We start from the raw sequence: 20,313 nt of genomic DNA, 5'->3' as shown, positions 1-20,313 counted from the left end.
ACTGCTGGGGATCAGACCCACAGGGGTTACCACAGAGCTGATTCTCCCAAGCCTAGGTAGGTTGGCAGAGAGTCTCCTTATCACACTTTCCTTTCCTGATTAGGTCCTGCACAAACCACGTTAGCACATGTTTTAGTGTCAGCGACAGGAGAACCCAGCCTGGAACTCACTTACCTGGGCTCTGGCTTCAGCATAGCCTCTTCCCACCCATGAAACTCCCACCTCTCAGGACTCTTACCCATCATTCTAGGGCTACTGTATCTCAGTATCTTCAGAGGATTGATCCAAGACACATGCCCCCATACCAGAATCTGTAGATGTTCAGGTCCCTGGTATAAGTGGCACAGTTTCTGCATGACCTGTGCACTCATCTTCCCACAGACTTTACGTCGCCTCACAAGTACTTTTCATACCCAGTACAATGCAAATATTATATGAATACTTGTCACACTCTATTGTTTAGAAACAGAAAGGAAAAGTCTATACATGTTCAGCCCAGATGCAATTTTCCCAAACATTTTTAATCCATGACTGGAGGTAGACACTCCATAGATATAAAGAGGGGTTATTAGTAGGCAAGAGCAGTTAGAACCAAGCCTGATACCTACAAGCAATTATTCAGCTTTAATGCCTTTTATACTGTGTTTACACTCCCTGGGGCTGTTGGAGCCTTGGACACTTGGGAACAGAAGGCAATCCTCCTCTGGGTACAAACAGTGTATCTAAGGAAAGACTGGGTATGGGGGGAAGCACCTTTAAGGTTCCCATGTATAGGAAACAAAGGAATCCTTTCAGAGATTAGGGATTAGTTTTGGTAGCAACACTGACAAGTCTCCAGTGTTAGTCCAAGAGGGCTGTGTATCCAGCCTGCCACCTCACTAGGCCTCCTGCAGGCAATCGGCAAGAGTGGGAGGGGCTGTCAGGAATAAGACAGTATAAATCCTAGAGGCACCACCGAGGGCCCAGGTGGTCCCACAGGCGTGGACACCAGCACCAGAGTGATCCAGACCTATCCCACAGCTCTAAGGAATGAGCCTGTGGAATGATGCTAGGAAGATTGCTGGCCACAGCTCAGAGGCTCCTGAGCTGGGGTTGGGGGACTCCTCTTCCGCTGCTGCTGTGTTTTTTACTGTGCCTCCAGGATACTTGACCTTGGGAGCAGATGACCTGTTTTGAAAAACATCTGGTCACACGATCTCCAACTTAGGTGGCAGGCCTTATAGTTTCTTGTCTCGAGTCACCGGGACAAAGGTCCTAGCTGTGGCCACTTGCCTGTGTTTGGATATCCACTGGACATCCAAAGCCACAGTCAAGATCAGGTGTAAAGCTCTCACCACGGAGTCAAGAGCAACTGCGAGGATGAACACCAAACCACAGAGAAGACAATCGCTTAAAAGGAAAGTAAGCGTCCCTCGGTTACTGTAACAAGGACCTGGAAAGGCTCTTGGGCCCCACTTAGTTATATGGAGTCACTTGCTGTATTCAACAAGAGGGGCTTGACATCCAGGCAACGGTGGGCAAAACCGGTGCTGTGTGCACGCGTCTTCACAGCAGCCATTTGGATCTCATCAGATAGTACAAACCAGTGCGCAATCTCCCCGTCCACAGCTGGCGTATCTTAGGCCTTCTTGAGAGTTGGTGTGATTTCTGACTCTAGCACTTTAACAAGGCACATGGAATGAGAGCTCTGGTGGCACTGGTGTGGTTAGCACATGTTAATTAACACTGAGTCATCCCATAGTCTCCAGAGTAGAATACATGTCCTAACTCTGTACAAACCATTTTCTTCTTTTTTTGCCTTCCAATTTCTTCTATCTTTAGGATTAGTTAAGAGGAACATTAAAACAGTAGTCTGATTCATGAAAATAAAAAAAAAAAAAAAAAAAAAAAAAACGTTGCAGAATGTAGTAATCTAGTGAGCCAGAAGTAGCTTCCCTGACAATCACACAGGCGGGTGTAAATTAAAAAACACTTCAAGCCAGGTGTGCTGGTACACGCCTGTAATCCCAGCACTTGGGAGGCAGAAGCAGGCAGATCTCTGTGAGTTTGAGGCCAGCTTGGTCTACAGAGCAAGTTCCAGGATAGCCAGGACTACACAGAGAAAACTTGTCTCAAAAAAACAAAAATAAAACAAAATAAAAGAATAAAGGGGGGGAGAGTTTATAGAGTTATAAACTCTGAGTCAGTTATTCATTGGATATTTACATAAAACCAACATGTGAGAAAATGTAACATTCTTCAATATAATATTTGAAAAAATGTTTAAATTTGGTGTGTGTGTGTGTGTGTGTGTGTGTGTGTGTGTGTGTATGCCTGGTATCCCTAGGGATCAAAGGGAGATATGAAATACCCTGGATCTGGATGGTTGTGAGCCACCCATATAGATGCTGGGACAGCACTGGTCCTCTGTAACCACTCTGCCATTTCTCCAGCCCCTCTCCAATATAATATTAAAATACCTCAGAGGTATTTGCTAGTAAGAAAATCAGAGAAACACTCCCCTTATCTAACTCATATTTATTGGATTCTACTAAACACAGGATGTCCTTGGTGCTCCAGAAACAACAGGAGACAAAAACATATGGCTACTTTCCTGAAACCTATGTTCAAACAAGGACAAGAAGGACGCACAGGGAACATCTGACAAGTGACACAGCATGCCCTGTGGGTAGTAGAGAGATGCCTGGAGTGGTCAGCATGGGGTAAGGCTTCTCAACTCTGATAAGACAGTAGGAAAATGAACCTCAGGCTGGTGAGGGAGTTGGCCATGAGCATCAAGCATGCATATTCCGCAGGCAGTGCCCAGGGACAACCAGGCACCAGCCTAGCTGCCAAGCAGCTAACCAGAGGTGAAGGAAGGGGTCCGTGGGCTCAGCATGTGGGACTTCCTAGGCAAAGTGGCAGCCACTCTCTAGAGGGGACTGACATGGGACTGTCACCAAGAGTTTTCATCTGGTTCTGACCTTGTTTTAGGAATGCTGGAGGCTGAGAGGGAGCAGTCAGGGCTAAGGCTTAAATGCAGGGACGTAAGTCACGACTCAGGGACAGCAGTTTAGGATGCAGGAAGCAAGCATCCCATGATGTTCAGAAGGACAGCCAAGGGCTTCCTGGACAGGAGTGTGGGATCCAAGAGAAGTGCAAAGGAGAATAGAGAGGGAGACCACAGGGCAAAGGAGTAGGATCTGGGTGTCTGTAGACCCACAGGAGGACACAGCTAGGCAGGGTCTCAGTCTGGAAATCAAGAGGAGAGTCAACACTGGAGATAAGGGATTGGCATTCACCTACCAAGGTACACCAAGGATTATAAGCACAGACTGGCCTAGATGAGCAAGGGCCAGGCAGGGCCTGAAGAAGCACTGTGGGAGGCTAGATGGGAGGAAGGATAAAGAGGTGAGGTGGAGGCAGAGCAGGGAGTTCCTCCAGGAACTGTGAGTCTTAATGGCCCCCACCCATACTATCAGTCCCTATACATGTACCAGCTCATTTAAATATCACCAAATTTCAGTAAGGAGGCTTTGGAATGGCTGTAGAAGAGAAACCAGACATCCATCAAATGCTTTGCAGCCATTCATGCCATGCTTGTTTAAGGAGTTGTACAGTCTACAATCTATAGCAGTGATTGCATCACCATGGTTACAGCACATGCTAGAGCTAGTACTCTAACCAAAGGCTCCTCCACTTCCAATGGGCCAGGCTCATACACAAGTGCTCACTTATTTACTTCCTTGAATCTTCATCTGTTAATCACAGAAGGCAGCCCCGGGACAAATCCTGGGCTTACTTGGGAGTGCTCAGTACTGGCAGATATGCCTCAGCTTCAGTGGTTCCCAAGCTGTCAGGGCCGATGCGGCACTAGGGGCCTGGCCGATGTAGGCCCAGCAGCTGCTGAGGCCCTACACTAGTTGAGGTGCAGTCACAAGCAGCGTGCCAACCTTGGGACTCAGGCTCTACATGTAACAACACTGTCCAACTACATACAGCAACAACACACTTGCTCTGAGCTTACCCTTTAATACACCACAATTCCTGAAACAAGAAGCAGCAGCAACACACACACACACCCCCTTCTTTAGGGTAGCAAGTTTATACTTTTCATGTTGAAATAGAGGGAGTGTAACTCAAGTCTACTTGCTATGCCCCTGGCACTGACTCACAAACAGCTCTGCTCGGCGCACTGCTCTCCAGCAGTGATCCTACAGCACCACCTGCTGTCCAGAAGAGACCACTCACGAGAGCAGCTCTGAGGCTCGGCCAGATGACACCAAGTGGGTGCCGTTTGGAGCGGAAACTTGGACCCGGTCTGGGCGCTACACATGCTGGATATTATGGACATTTCCTTCAGGCAGGGTATGCTGAGGCCAGGATGAGCCAGGATATCTATGAGGACAGAGGTTGACTGCAGAGGACAAGAGGAAGGCGTCTCTTCCTTGGCGTCACATTTTTTTGGAATAGTTCAAAAATCTTTCGAAATCTCCTTAGACTTGTGTCCTACCAGGGGCACTTACACAGCCCCTGCCCTGGCCCATGCTGTCTGGCTTCTAGGTTGCCTGGTGCCCTTCTTACTTCATGCTGCTCCTACCTAGGTGTCCACCTCCTGCAACCTGACTGTTAAGTACCTGCTCAGACTCCTGCACTGGGTTCCACTTCATGTTGTTGGCAAAGCCTTGCCAACTCTGTCCTACGGCTCGCATCTCTGCTTAAGACCACCAGAAGACACGTATACTCGAGAGGCTCCGCTCTGCTCTGCACCTGGCCCTGACCTTGTTCTTTGTACAGTCACTCTTTCTCTGTGTGGTCCAGGGGCCTTGACCATCACTGGCCACAAAAGCCTGACAACTCTAGGGAGTCACAGAAAGACCACATAAAGTTTGCTTCAGGCTGGACACCAAGAAAAGGGGTGCAATGGTCGCAGTGGGCATCTCCCTGGTGAAAGAGTCATCCAGGGCCTTCAGTATTCCAAGTTTTGTCGGTTGTTTCTTAGGAGAAAGTTTTTCAGTGCCATGCAGCAATGTGGTAAAGACACACTGATGATCTTCCCCTGCCCATGGACTCCGCTGGAACCAATCAGTACGTTCAGACTCTCCTAAATCTGTAGACCCCTTCACATTCCAGCCCCAAGGGTACTGCAGCTATTTAGTGAAGAGGAAATGACAGCCAGCTTCCAAGAGCCAGCTACTGCAAAACTACACTAGAAGCTGAATCTTGACATCCTCACTACACCTCCATGGACAATCTTGAAAGCTTAAGAGCCCTAACGGACAGACTGTGAATCCAACCACTTAGAAACTTAGTGTTCTTTAAAAACAAATTGTACTCAGACAACTTAAAAACTTTTAAAATGAAAATAATCTCAGATCACTGCCTCAATCATTCCACAACTACAAATACGGCACCCAGCCACAGACAAGGCTGCACCCCCTTCCTCTTCAGCACAGAGTAGCCTTGCCACCTGTCAAAAGGTCCCAAGGACAGAATCCAGGGTGACCTGTGCCCTACATGCCTCCTCCTAGGTAGCACTGGCTCCCAATCAGAGGCCACACCATGGTCGCATCCCTCCTTGCAGAGCAGCAGTCTGTGGTGGCCCAGGGCTCTCTGTTCCCAGTAGGCCCCATGGTCCTACCCAACTCTGCCTGCAATCAGGCCCATCCACAGAGCAGGCACACTTGATGGTAAATGAATGAATGGACACGAGGTGTAGAAGGAACTCTTTAGAACACGGGGTGACTCCTAGAGTGACAACTACCAAAAGCCAACAGGGTACTCAAAAGTAGCAACTCCATATTTCTTTCCTGAATCCAGGGAGTGTGCCATTTTCTCAGCTCAGGCCCTCTAAGGAAAGAGCATTTAGGACAATACATTTCAGAGGGTCCCTGTGCATTTTTGAGATCACAGTCACAGACTACAGAGCCTGTCTATGTATCATCAGGGGATATAGCATGATAGAAAGCAGAGCCTGGCAACAGGAACCACAGCAGCATTTCCATAGAGAAGGTGGCAAGGCTGTTCAGCAGTCCATCTGTAGGCAGGTCAAGGAGGTTAGCCTCAGCTCCTTTTCAACATGGGGTGGGAGGACTGCACCCCTCCTGGCTCCAGCCCTATATAAAAGGGCCTCTGTGGAACTTGCCATGGGTCAGCAACTGCCCTTGCTATATGATTCCATGCTATAATGGGGCTTGGAGAGGAGTTGTGGGTACCTGGATCCTTGGGGTAGTGTTCAGCTCCATTCTAACTCTATCACCGAGTGTCATGAGACAGCATGGGGCAGCAGTTTCCATTTGGTCACCCATGAAGGCTTATAGAACTTAGGCCCCCCTGGGGTCATGCCACACCTGCCACTGGCTTCCATCAGACTAGCACACCTATTACATTTTCCAGTGTGTCTAATAAACTCAGAGCTGTGGCCAACGACTCATTAGGTCCAGAAGGCCTTTCTGGTTCCCTGTCTTTCTTTCCTGGAGGCCCCCCCACACACACTGTCTGATGGCTACAGTGAGCCTGCCTCTTCCAGTCTTTCTCATTAGGAACTACCTGCTCCAGGTTAGTCAGTTTGCTCTTTCCTCTGATATCCCAGGGTTCCCAGAATGACCTATTCTTTTCTCTGCCTACAGTGGCTGTTATTTTTATTCAGTTCCTGAGTCTCTCGTGAGATGACCTGCCGCTGTCTCTGCCTGGAATGGGTGGTGCCCCATGGTACTCATAGTCCCACAGTGGGTCCCAGGAGCAACAGGCACAGGTCCAGGTTTTTACTCAGGTGGCTGGTGGACACAGGAAGTCTAAGGAGATAGTATGGTTCCATCATGGGAAGCCTGGTAAGGATGTGGCTTGTGTTTGCTCCTAGTTACAGACAGAATGGCAAATAGGTGACTTTAAAACTCTGGGATGACAGGGACTTCTGGGAAACCAGCTATCCCAGCTCCCCGTAAAGCAGCAGTACAGACAGCAATGGATTTTCCGTCCTTCACAGCTCTTCCGATCCGCTGTGGTACATGAAGGCCTCCTGCAAACGAGGGTGAATTAATAAGGCTAGAAGAAAATGCATCATTCTCTTGTGAAACTCTCACAACCAAGTTTATTCCTGTGCCCCCAAAGGATGGTTTCTTCCCACTAGTAAGTGATAAGATAAAAAGGGAGATTATGGAATCTACTTTTAAAAAGGAACTACTTGTTTTAAATAAGATAAGTAATGAAAATTTTTTGGTCTGAGTTTATCAGACGTTACTGGACTGGACATTGTTAATATATATAACGGAGAGTTTATCTGAATATGTCAAATGTTAATGGACTAGACATCATTAATGTAATTTTTGGCTGTATATATTGTATATACTTATTGGATAGTTTTTCTTGTATTAGTTATAAGCTTTTTTAATTTTAGACAAAAAGAGAGGAAATGTGGTGGTATTGTGTTCCCCAAAATATTGTGTACTCTAATAAATTTATCTGGGGTCAGAGAACAGACAGCCACTAGATACAAAGGCTAGAAAATGGTGGCACTCACACCTTTAATCCTAGCATTCCAGAGATAGAAATCCCTCTGGATCTCTGTGAGTTCAAGGCCACATTGGAAATAGTCAAGCATGGTGACACACGCCTTTAATCCCAGAAAGCCAGCCTTTAATCCCAGGGAGTGGTGGTAGAAAGCAGAAAGATATATAAGGCGTGAGGACCAGAAACTAGATGCATTTGGCTGGTTAAGCATTTGGCTGGTTAAGCATTCAGGCTTCTAGCAGCAGTTCAGCTGAGAGCCATTGGGATGAGGACACAGAAGCTTCTAGTCTGAGGAAACAGGACCAGCTGAGGAATTGGCAAAGTGAGATAGCTGTGGCTTGTTCTGTCTCTCTGATCTACCAGCATGGACCCCAATAACTGACCTCGGGTTTGATTTTATTAATAAGAACTTTTAAGATTCATGCTACAAGTAAGAAAGTAACCAGCTCTTGAGCAGCCAGTGCGGCCCTCTCACTGTCTACATGAAGTATGTCAGTTCCAATGGCTGAGGGTTCTGTCCCCAGGACAGCCTCATTTCAGTCAAGTCCAGGCCTCTGGAACTTCTGACAGGCCAGTTCCCAGTCAGAGTTCTCACAACCCCTCCTCACTCAGAGAGGTTCCCAGAACTCAGAGAAATCCTTTATTCACATTCATGGTTTCTTTTTAAATTTATTTTTGCATGTATGGGTATCTTGTCTGCATATATGTCTATGCACCATGTGTAAGCCTGGTGCCTATTGAGGCCAAAGAGGACACTGGATGCCCTGGAACTGGAGTTCATAGATATAAGCCACCATGTGAGTGCTGGGAATTGAACTCAAGTCCTCTGGAAGATCAGCCATAGCTCTTTACCACTGAGCCATCTAACCAGCTCCCAGTTTCTTTAAAACAAATTACAATTATTTATTTATGTGCATGTGTTTGTGTGTATATGTACATGCACATGCGCACACACATACATACACACAAGCACTCGTACGGGCATGTACAAAACACACACACACACACACACACACACACACACACACACACACACACACGTCAGAGGACTCCCGGTACTCAAACTCAGATTGTCAGGTTTGGCAGCAAGCATTTTTTGCCTACTGAGCCACCTTATCAGCCTTCCAATTCCTATAAAGAATAATTTGAAGGAAATAATCAAGCAGCCTGTAAACAGGTTCCTAGGGCAAGATCTGAAGGGTCCCGTGCATAAGAGCTTTGTACCTTAGGGCTCTGGAGTACACTCCTCCCAGCTCATGGGTGAGTTTCCATTCACCTTCCAGATTACTGCCCTGGCAGCCCCTGTATTAGTCCCTGGAGTCCTTCAAAACACCACTCCCTGGAGATGTTCCTGTTCTTGGCATGGGCCAGGTCCTCAAGAGAACTGTGGACCATGTACCACTCAGGTAGACAATTGGAACAGTGACAGCAGGCAGTGGGAGTGGAACCCAGTAGTGGCAGCAGATGGCGGTACAGGGGTTTGGCCATCAGTGATGCAGATCTTCCTGGGCTTCAGGAAATGAGAAGGACCCTCCCCAAACAGAACTATGTATAGTAGTGTGATGGCCAATCTTGGTTGTCAACTTAACTACATCTGAAATGAACTAATTTCCAAGCAATTGAGCATGCCTGTGAGGGATTTCCTGGATTGGATCATTTGAGGTGGGAAGACCCACTCTCACTCTGGGCCACACCTTCTGATGGGAGGAGGCCACGTTGGCTTTCTGCCTGCTTGTCCTCACCCTCACCGTTCATCTCTCCTGTTGCTGAGGTATTCCTTTGCTGGCATTAGAGCCCACTTCTCTAGGATTCTTCAGGATACACTGAAGACCAGCACTGAGCTCTCTATTAATCCTCTGGGACACCAGCACCAGATTGAGACTGCTGGACATCCAGCCTCATGGACTGAACACCTACCAGATTCTTGGCCTTTCTGTGAGGAGACAGCAATTGTCTGACAAGCAAGACTACAGCCTATAAACCACTCTAAGAAATCCCTTTAATATATAGGGGATTATTCTATCAGTTCTGTTCTTCTAGAGAAGCCTGACTAATACACACTCTAAAAGCTGTCTACAGTGAGATATGCCAAGACCTATTTGTGTTTTACACCCAAGCACAATGCTGTTTGCATATCTTTATCATGTGTTTTCTTTCTTTCTTTCTTTTTCTTCCAGCAACGCAACCCCTGCGGAAAGAACACAAGACTGCACTGCACTACCTTGACAGGGAATCCCAGTACTTGACACCCCCGCCAGAAGTAATCCACTTCTTACCGAGGTAGCACAGCCTGCCTGCCAGCACTAGATGCAAAGCCCCCAGCACAGTGCCATGCCTATCTGAGAAGGGTACCTATTATGAAGTAGATGTGGTAAGCAAGAGAAAGACTATTTTAGCCAAAAGCTTACATATTTATTTTCTTCAAATCTGGTAAAAAAAAAATCAATACACCAAACTGCTGCCCAAATTAGCTCCCATCACCTGAATTAAAAGCAATATACAACTTCTACACTGCTGCTAGCATTTAGTCACAAAGAACCAGTAGGAGGAGACACACTCCACAATGCTGATACTGTATTATTCCAGCCTTTCGCTTTGCTTTCTCAGCACATGCTTTACCTAGCTCCTTGTGACCTGATTTTCTTGCATCTCTTTAAGAACAATTTATTTGTGCAAGGGATATAAATAACTCATTCCTCTAGAGCATGCTTACATTATATAGGAATCTTGCTGTTTCACATACATGACAGAATTAATGCGATGCTTTAATTGTGCAGCATGTTAAAAATAGGTGGTCATTAGTTGAGCTCAAAGTAGCAGCATGAACATTTAGATCTTTTCAGATCCACTTCAGCTCTGGGATGCTCAGTGTCTCTCAGAAAACTCTCATTACAGAGAAACTAACTTCCCATTGCTAATGGAGCTAAAAGATGGATCATCAGCAAAAATAAAATCCTACCCCCTGGCACATCAATGGTGAAGGTAACTGTGATTTTGTTTTTCCTACCTCCTGCCTGCCCATGACCCCCCAACACACAAATCAGCATCAGATGTAAAAACAACAACAACAAAAAACAACAACAACAACAACAACAAAAAAAAAACAACCCAGGGTTTCCTTTAAAGTTCTCGGTTTCTTTCTAGAACATTTGTAGGCACAGAAATGACAGATGGGACATTTCTTTGCACAAATTCAAAACCCAGTGGTCAGAAGCAAGCCCACTGATTTCCAGGGGCTGCAAACTGTTCTGCTTTGCTCACATGTACAGCCCCGGGAACTTCACCTACTCCCTTGACCAGAATGGCTACCCAAGGCTCTCCGTTGGCAGCGCAGGAGTGCTCAGCGGATAGCCCACACCGGAGCTGCTACACAGGTGCAGTGTCTCAGGGGTGTTCCTCAACACCAGCCTGTAAGTGAGGAAGCAGTGAAGCCACCGGCATGCGGGGCTACAGCCACAGAGCACCCTCTGCCGACCAGTGTCCTCCCATCTTTCCTTACCTCCATACCAAGAAGAAAGTTTTTGCCTTCACATTCTAGAATGTGGCCACAGCTGAATTACTCTTCATACTAGTATTTTGGGGGCTACAGCACCCCAACAGAAACAGATGCTAACTTAATTGATAATCAAAAACTAAACACCAGAAGAATTCAAGAGAACAGTAAGGAATGGTAAAAGGCCTTCATAAGACCTCTCCTAGTGCCAGGCACAAAGCACTGACTGACTTTATTAACAGTGATGAAGTCAGAGTCAGCCCCAAGGACAGCTGAAGGGACATGAGGTCCAAAGATGACTGTGGACACAGAAAGACAGATGAACTCAGGGTAGCAATCTGTGCTGGGAATTATTCAGTGAAATGCATTTCAAAGGCAAGCCAAAGGACTTAATTAAACTTTGTTTCTTTGTTTCTTTCTTTCTTTTTTTTTTAAAGACAGGGCTTTGCTATGTATCCCAGGCTGCCCTTGAACTCTTAATCTTCCTGCCTCAGCCTCCTGAGGGCTTGGAATTCAGACCTCTGCCACCACACCTGGCACAAAAGTCATCTTCTGTCAGATTTTATGAGATTTTAAAAGGGTTTTACTTACCTTGAAATTTGTTTAGTTTTTATTTTGGCTCAAATCCTGAGGCCAAACTCCTTCAGGACAAGGAAAGTGAGATCACAGCGCGGCGGCACTAGAACAGCAAGGGTGATGCTACACTGGGCTGGTGTGTTCCTTTAGTCGTCACACCTGGAGTCCTCCATGTCCAGCTTGACAAACCCCAATCTGAAATAAAAGATTCAATTATTCGGTACTTATTTAACTCAAGGTTAAAGGCTTTTCACCAGTTTAGAAATGAACTCTAACCATATTCTTGTTTGTAGGCTGGCCTTGAACCTGAGATCTTGCATCCACCTCCCCAGAGCTGAGATTGCTTACAGGCATGTGGCGTTGACTCGATACTCCGAAATTTAAGTCTTCTTCCTACATGCAAGCTTATGCCATTTTAAACAAGTTCTTAGGAATTTTTAAAGGGGATCCACAGTCACCAGTCAGGCCTTGGTTCACTTGCCCACCACCAGTCAGTGCACGTGTTACAACCACACGTAAATCTTGCTGGCCCAACAGAATACCCTAACAGAACACCAGGGTGAGAAAGGAAGGAGGTCTCAGGTAACACCTGTTCTCTTTAAAATAAAATGCATACATCCATTATGCATGCAAATACATGTGTGTGAGAGTACAGACACAGGAATCATGTGCCCAGCCCTCACCTTAGCCCTGCTTCTGCAGACTGACTGTGACACAGTATCTGTAGCCCATTTCTCCTCAGTGTGTTTTCAACTAGTAAACTGTTAAGGGTACTTTACCACATAGGAGACTCAGGACCTTCCCCTACAGAGCTGCTCCTAGACATCTGGGGAGCTATGTTTGGAGGTGACTAGGCTTCTAAGTAGATCCTCCCTAGGAGCAAAACTGAAGTGTGTGTTGTGCAATACAGTCCCTAACTCTCCCAAGGGCTGCCCCCGCCACCAGGGCACTGCTGTAGGCCCCCCGATGGGGAAAGGGAGGGAAAGACTGCCTACAAGTCTCCCTGCTGTGTCTCCCACAGCCCCACACTACACCTCCAAAGTCAACAGCTTCCTCACAGATGCTTTACTGACCCAAGACTGGGGGTCACAGAGCCATCCAACCCAGCACAGAGGCATCTGGGCTCCGTGCCCAGAACTGCTCCTTCTTCACCTCCCCATGCCTGGGCACAAGATCCCAGTTATGATGACCATAAACACGGCGCTGTTTTATGTGCCATATATTTTAAGATACATTGTCAGGCACCAAGTGCTAGTAAAATAAAATTATTACTTCAAATTATGGCAACATTAAGCATATAATTTCACCTCCAAAACTTTTAAAAGTTAAGTAAAGTTAACAAATCCCAAGAAAATGACAGACTTACAAAGACTTCAGAAGAAACAGAATACCTGACTAAACTGTATATGTGAAAGAATCAGAAAACAACAAACTCTTCATTCCTAGACGACTACTCCAGAAAGTTTAACATATCTGTCAAGATAATGAAAAGGGAAAGGACTAGTCAGTCCCATGAAAACAGATGTACAAGCTCTAAATAAGAGCTAAGCAAATTCAACCCAACAAGGTGGGTTAAGGTGTGGCGGCACAGATGTAAAAGTCAGTTATAGTGATCTACCAGGTTAACCGCATAGGAGAAACATGAGAGAGACATGATGACGCCACCGCCTAAAGTTTCCTCCCAGGCAAGCCAACCCATAAGCTCACGGGTGCATGCTTACATAGAAAACTGAGGATAAAGCCAAGACAGGGAAACACATGAACTATGAATCAAAGGCTGAGGGGGCCCCCAACTGGATCAGGCCCTCTGAATAGGTGAGACAGCTGATTGGCTTGATCTGTTTGGGAGGCATCTAGGCAGTGGTACCAGGTCCTGTGCTCAGTGCATGAGTTGGCTGTTTGAAACCCGGGGCTTATGCAGGGACGCTTGGCTCAATCTGGGAGGAGGGGACTGGGCCTGCCTGGACTGAGTCTATCAGGTCGATCTCAGTCCTTGGGGGAGGCTTTGCCCTGGAGGAGGTGGGAATGGTGGGTGGGCTGGGGGGAAGGGGAGGGGGGCAGGAGGAGGGAGAACAAGGGAATCCATGGCTGATATGTAGAACTGAATGGTATTGTAAAATAAAATAAAAGGGAAAAAAAAAGCCAAGACAGAATTTCAAAGTATAGTGTAGAAGGAATCTACCAGCGTGTGAGGGAGGGTGCCATCAAAAAGCAACATGGAGCAGACTGAGTGCCAATGTCCATCTAGTTTAAGCTGGTATTAACAAGTATTAGAAAAATGTCTCCAACAACAACTGGTTTACAGAGCACTACCTGCAGCTGCTACAGGGCTAGCTAATGGCCACTTGTTGGATACTGCCACAGATGACCACCTATAGCATAGAAAAGAATAGAGGACCCCTCGTGCAGGTCAGGGATGAGGGATGTGAGCCAGCATGAAGGCAGCTGGAGACTCCATATTCCTCAGAAGGGAAAAGAGACACCGAGGAGGGAGACAGGGACTAGGGTGCAGACAAGCACATACACATGTAGTAGGCAGAGTTGTGACTCTTAGGCCCGTACAGGTACGTGTGTGACTGAGAGAACAGACAACCCGCCACTTCTGGAGCTCCTCTTGGTGGCTCTTTGAAGTCTCAGAAGGCCCTTTTCTGACAAGTAGCTCCAGGCTCACCAAGCTGGAAGGTGACTTACACACTGATGCCAGGGGAGGCTGATACCAACAGCAATACAGTACAAATTGTATTAGCATGAATTTATCACTCTAGCACTTGATAGATTGGCTGTGCCAGTAATAATCATATTGATTAAATGAAACAATTACATTTCCTCTTAAAGTGATATTTATCATTATAATTTAATCAGACTATGGAAGTAAGGACTCTGCTCTGCCAAACACTAAATACTCTCATTTTCTACCTTGCAAAGCCATGAAACCAACACCATTATATGAGCGTGGGGCTAAACAGTGAGCTCACTGGCAGAGCCACGGTGTTTCCAGATAGCTGTTACTCCAGGACTATATAGGCACAACAAGCTCAGCTGATAAGCAACAAAGATAGAATCGCCAGGCCCTAGAAGGACACTGTGACCAAGAAGCAACCTTCCTACTATATGAGAACAGCTTCATGTGGAATGCTAACATGGTCCTCAGAACTGGCAGCCATCAGAGGAGGACTGAAGGTCCACAGGTCCAGAGAAGAGGGGTTGTCACTCAGGGAGACAGAGAAGGGACACAGATGCTACCTCGGCTGACATGGGACTGTCTGGGTACTATAAGAGGAAGGGTAAGGTAGAAGGTCCCCAAGCATGTATAGGAGAGAGAGATCCTGTCTGTTTTCAGGAAGACCACCAGCCCAGTCAGCAACAAGAACTGTGCCTGAAGAGTGTGAGCTGGAAGCTGGAAGTACTAGGAGACTCTGTCAGAGGAATCAGTGACCAGCACCCAGCAGAAAAGGAAGCCCAAAGTTGGCAACCACTCCTGGGATCGTGGTTCAAAAGGAACAGGTGGTATTTTCAATAAGCAATGTGAGAAAATCAAAAGGAAAGAGAAATTTTAGAAGCTTCCTGGATTGCTTTAAAGTAGGAAGCCAGTGAACTACAGTCCATGGCCATTTGCATCTCAATAAGGACAGGACATCACACCTAGCATACAGCCCAGGACAAGGGCCCTGCTACTTCATACACATGGTCAAACCTAAGAATGACAGTCCTTTATGGAGGGACACTAGCAACTGAGCTAGCTCACTAGTCCACCGAAGGATGTTCTGAAACAGGACAAAAGTATATTCTGTTCTAAGATTTCGTGCCAGTTTGGGTTTAATTTAACCTTTTTTCCCCCTCTGACACAGACTTAAGTTTTAATTTGAGTATAAGTTTGTATCATAGTCAAGAAATATGATTCATCTCAGTTCTGAAGACCCAATTAAGCCAGCATCCTTTAATGACACTGGCATGACCACTCAGACTCCAAGCATCGGCTGGTTTTTCCTTGATTCTCTATATTTTACTGAACATACCAAAGGAAAAGTATTTTGTCATTTGCTTTACTGACTATAGTAAACAAATTTTATGTTCTTAGCAAGTGGTGACCTATTTTCCTTATAACATCCTAAGGACAGACTATGAAAATAAAAGGGCTCACAGCATATACAAAGCTCCACCTACACAAGTCTCCTGGGAAATGCAGGGGCACTACATGGCCCACAAAGCCTGGCTGCCTAGCAGGGACAAACAAGGGTCAGCAAAGGCTAGGGCAGATCTGGAGGTATCACCATCTTCCCTGGGTCTCAGGATCTCAATCGTGATAATACTGTTCACTTTCAAATATGTGTAGGGTTTCTTTTGTCAATTCTGCCTCCATGACATTTTTTAACAACACCCCCACCCACCCAAACCCCCGTAGACAGGATCTCATACAGCCCACACTGGCCTCAAATTTAGTATGCAGCCACAAATGACTTTAAATTTCTGATCCTTTTGCCTCCATATTTTGAGAACGGAGATTACAGGTGCGTGCACCAAGCCTGGTTTATGTGGTACTGGGAATCAATCACAGAGCTTCATACATGTTGGGCACTTAAGCACTCTATCAATTGAACTACAGGCCCAGTCCTCATCTTGTATTTCTTAAGTGAATTAGTGAGCATTTTTGGAAATACTTTTATGACCTGAGAGAAAATACTATTTCAAGCTTCCAGCAATCTAATGCTCCATGTGAAATTAAAGCCTGTTGCAAATATTAAAAAGGGCTCATTAAACAAATGGGGTTTCCCCCTATCTGACTGCTTTATGATCAATTTGAGAGGAATCTAATGATCCTAACACCACGAATGAGCTCTGTATTTCCAGAGCTGGAGCCAGAGGAAAGAAAGACACGGAAAGAGATAAACAGAAAAACAACAGAGACAGACAGAGCCCAAGGAGCAAGCCAGCAAGCCAGCGTGGGTGCTGGCCTCACGCTGAGGCACGGAGTGGAGGTGGTGAGTGAGAGAGAAGCTGGCTGACAACTTTCTCCTCAGGTCCACCCTCTTGGGAGAACTGTCCACCCCTGGGCCAGATATATCCAAGCACACTAAAGGCGCGGGGGCTCAGGCTCCACGAGGAGGGCCTCTGTCATGGTCAGGTGCTCACACCCTGGCAGACTCGGTTTGTTTGGGCCCTGGGAAGGAATAAATATCATCTTACTGGGTGGGCCTTGAGGACTTTCTACATTATTGATGAAGGGTTCCTGGGGGTGAGGTTTTCTTTGTCACTAAAAGGGATGATCAGCTATATCATATTCACTGCAGTTTTTTTCTTGCCTTTAGGGAATTATTTTTATAACTTGAGAGGGAAGGTACTTTCACCCAGTTACAGCTGACAAACCAGCGAAGGCAAGGGGCTGAAGTCAGGGTGGAGCACATGCAGACACACCGAGTAACAGATTCCTGCCGCACCAACAGGACGTCACACACCCTCCTGATGCTGTGTTAGCACCAGTGACCTCAGGCCCCCAGATGACACACTGCTTCTGGATGTGTCTGTGAGGATTTTCACAGATGTTGGCATGTGGACGTCAGTAGACTGTCCTCTATGTGCCAAGCATCACCTGACTCACTGGAAGTCTGGGCAGAACCGAAGCAGAGGTAAGAGGACTCTGCCCCCTTCTACCTCCCTGCATGGTTGACCCAGGTCATCTCTGGGCCTAGAGCTAGGATTCACAACACTGCTCCCCAATCTCAGTCTTCCCAACTCAGACTGAATTACACCGCAGCTTTCTCAGGGATTCAGCTCACAGAGACAGGCTAGGGGATTCCCAGCCTCCCTGATTACACCTATCAATCTCTCTCTTTGGCTTGTTCACGTTCTGTTGCATGACACAGAAGGATGAAGAAAATTAAAAACAGAAGCAAGAATACACCCCACTAGCTCTATTTCTCCAGACAACACTGAGTGATATACCAGCAGACACAACTTTGTTAAATGGACCTGTCAACTCACTCCAAGGAAACTTGAAATGGATTACTTGTTTTTTTCGTCTTTTTTTGTTGTTTTTGTTTGTTTGTTTGTTTTTGTTTGTTTGTTTGGTTGGTTGGTTTTTCGAGACAGAGTTTCTCTGTGTAGTTTTGGTGCCTGTCCTGGATCTCACTCTGTAGACCAGGCTGGCCTCAAACTCACAGAGATCCGCCTGCCTCTGCCTCCCAAGTGCTGAGATTAAAGGCGTGCGCCACCGCCACTTGGAATGTATTGTTTAAAAGAACAAATAAAGCCCAGAGAGATGGCAAACCTGAGTTTGATCCCTGCAGGCCACAGAAAGGTGGTTGGAGAGAAAGGACTCTCCAAAGTTGTCCTCTGACCTCCACATGTGTGCCACAGCACACGCACACACCTCCCATCATACACGTGATGATGATGATGAGGAGGAGGAGGAGGAAAATACCATGGCTAAGAACTTCTATGAAGAAACTCAATAGACATACACAAGAAGGGGAGTGAAAAAGAAGAATTAGACAAGTAGAATTGTAAATTCAATGAGTTTTCTATAACAGAAAGCATAAAACAAAATCTGAGACCTGTTTTTAGTCAAGTAGAGCAGGAAAAAAGGTGGTCAGAAATCCTGATGGTGGCCAGGAGGGCCAATAAACCAGTCTTGGGTAGGTGGGTAGCAAAACAAGCAATAAATTTAAAGTCCAGTAAAGAACGTAAGGACTGTAATAAGAACAGCCACCAGCTTTACTTCTACATATCTACAACTTCACCTCCATATAACCATCTCCACACACCCACCAACTTTACTTCCCCCCCCCACCAACTTCACCTCCACATACCCAAAACATCACTTCCTCTGCACACCAGTTTAAGCTCCACACTTCCTCACCACATTTCCTCAAACCACAACTTCACACCACAAACCACAACTTCACCTGTATACACCACAACTTCACCTCCACACACCTCAACTTCACCTCCACACACTACAACTTCACCTCCACACACCACAACTTCACACCACAAACCACAACTTCACCTCCACAAAACACAACTTCCTGCGGATATACTCACAACTTGACCTCCCAATACCCGAGGTTCCACCAACTTCTCTTAACAAGACTCAAGCCTACCAACCAATTCTCTTGACTAAAATCCTAAGAATGTGATCTTTTTATATAAGTAATGTTATACTTTTGAAGTATTTGGTAAATCAATATAAGAAGTATCATTTTACATGTGCAACACTGTATCTAACATCTAAACATGGAGGTCAGCTGCCTACCCAGGAAAGCCCTATCATTCCTTACATTACTACTGAAAGGAATTCTCAGATCTGCATCTTGCTCCTCCAGGATGCACTGAAGTCTCTAATCACAGACCACAGAGGGCACAGAGGGCCAGAGAAAAGCTCACAGAAGGAGGCAGGTGAGGACTGTGTTTGTATGAGGCCAACCAAGCACTGAAACTGCCCTCCCACCAACCCAGCACCAGAGTCCAACCCCAGCCAAGCACCGAAGAATTCTTGATTTCCTCCTCTATGAAACAGAGTAGCAGCAGCACTCCTCCAGGGCTGTTGAGGGGATGTGCTCATGTGAAGAACACCCCGTGATATGGAAGGGCAAACAGGGTACTGCAGCTGTGCCTATCTACACCACCTGTCAAAACCTGCTTGAGGAAGTATCCCAGAGACAAGACAGACGTCAGGTCCAGGGTCAGAGTAAGCCAGGCTCAGCTATGCTGGGGCCTTCAACAAGCATCACTGATGTATACAAAATCACTCTAACCCCACAGATCAGAGGCCATAAGTTATATGACTAGATACCCAAGAAGATTCCGCTGTACCTACAGTGCCAAACTTCAGGAGTACACTGACACTTGGCAGAAGAAAAAGCACAACTTCTTTGGGAAAACTCATCATCACTGGAAGCCACCGAGATTCACACAAGACACTGTCAAAGGAGAACAGACCGTACTAGGAAAATAGGTATGAGGAAGAACAGCAGCAACAAGACATTCAAGGCAGAGCCTCAGCAGACATAAAATAATGGTTCATAGAAACAGGTGAAAATATGAAAACAGAATTACCAACTGGACTTGAGGGAGGGAAAAAAAAACCAACCAACCTTCCAGAAATAAAAAATACAATGACTATAATTATAAATTTGATGGACAGGTTTTAACAATGTATCAGACCTAAAGAGGAAAAAGTAAACAGAGGAGAATGGGAGGTATGATCTAGAATGCACTGTAGAAGTATACAGAAAACACAAGACACTGGGGGCCTAAGGTCTAACAGAATAGGTGCCTACCATCTTAGTCAGCTTTTTGTTATGATAACAAATACCTGAGGCTCTGTTTTGGAGGCTCTAGCTCCTGACTGACTGGCCTGAAGCAATGATGAGGAATCATTATCACTGGAGTACATGGCAGAGCAAAACCACTCACCTCATAGCAAGGACGCTAACAGAGGGCAAGGAAAGAATGAGCCTTCTAGAATCCCCTCCCCAGTAACCTAAGACACGGCTGTAAGACCCCACTTCCTAAAGGTGCTATCACCTTCTCATAGCACTTTCCTTGGGACCAAAACTCTAGCACAGGATACCTGGGGGGCAGGGAGGGGAGGGGGGGCAGTAAGCATTCTCGATTCAAATTCTAGAAGGCAGAGAAAACACAAGAAACTACAAACCTGGACCAGGAACAGGGAACTGAGACAAAGCAGTAGAAGCCATAAAGATGCATTGGGGATTGGGGGGTGTACAAGATTCTAAATATATGTAGCCAACACA

General features: G+C 46.2%; 1 protein-coding gene across 4 annotated transcripts in view; it reads right to left on the bottom strand.

Annotated features, from left to right (window-relative positions):
* Adarb1 (adenosine deaminase RNA specific B1) overlaps positions 1-20,313 on the bottom strand; it is a 132,874-nt gene that overhangs the window by 58,871 nt on the left and 53,690 nt on the right. For all 4 annotated transcript variants that reach the window (XM_028874308.2, XM_028874312.2, XM_028874314.2 and 1 more), the window contains one exon: positions 11,573-11,752. The gene's annotated coding sequence lies outside the window, so the exon portion shown is untranslated. The remainder of the gene's footprint in view (positions 1-11,572; positions 11,753-20,313) is intronic.

The sequence above is a fragment of the Peromyscus leucopus genome, chromosome 16_21, assembly GCF_004664715.2.
Source record: "Peromyscus leucopus breed LL Stock chromosome 16_21, UCI_PerLeu_2.1, whole genome shotgun sequence".
In the NCBI taxonomy this organism is placed as follows: domain Eukaryota; kingdom Metazoa; phylum Chordata; class Mammalia; order Rodentia; family Cricetidae; genus Peromyscus; species Peromyscus leucopus.
Note: the sequence above shows the minus strand (reverse complement) of the source record. Positions and strands in the feature narration are given on the sequence as shown.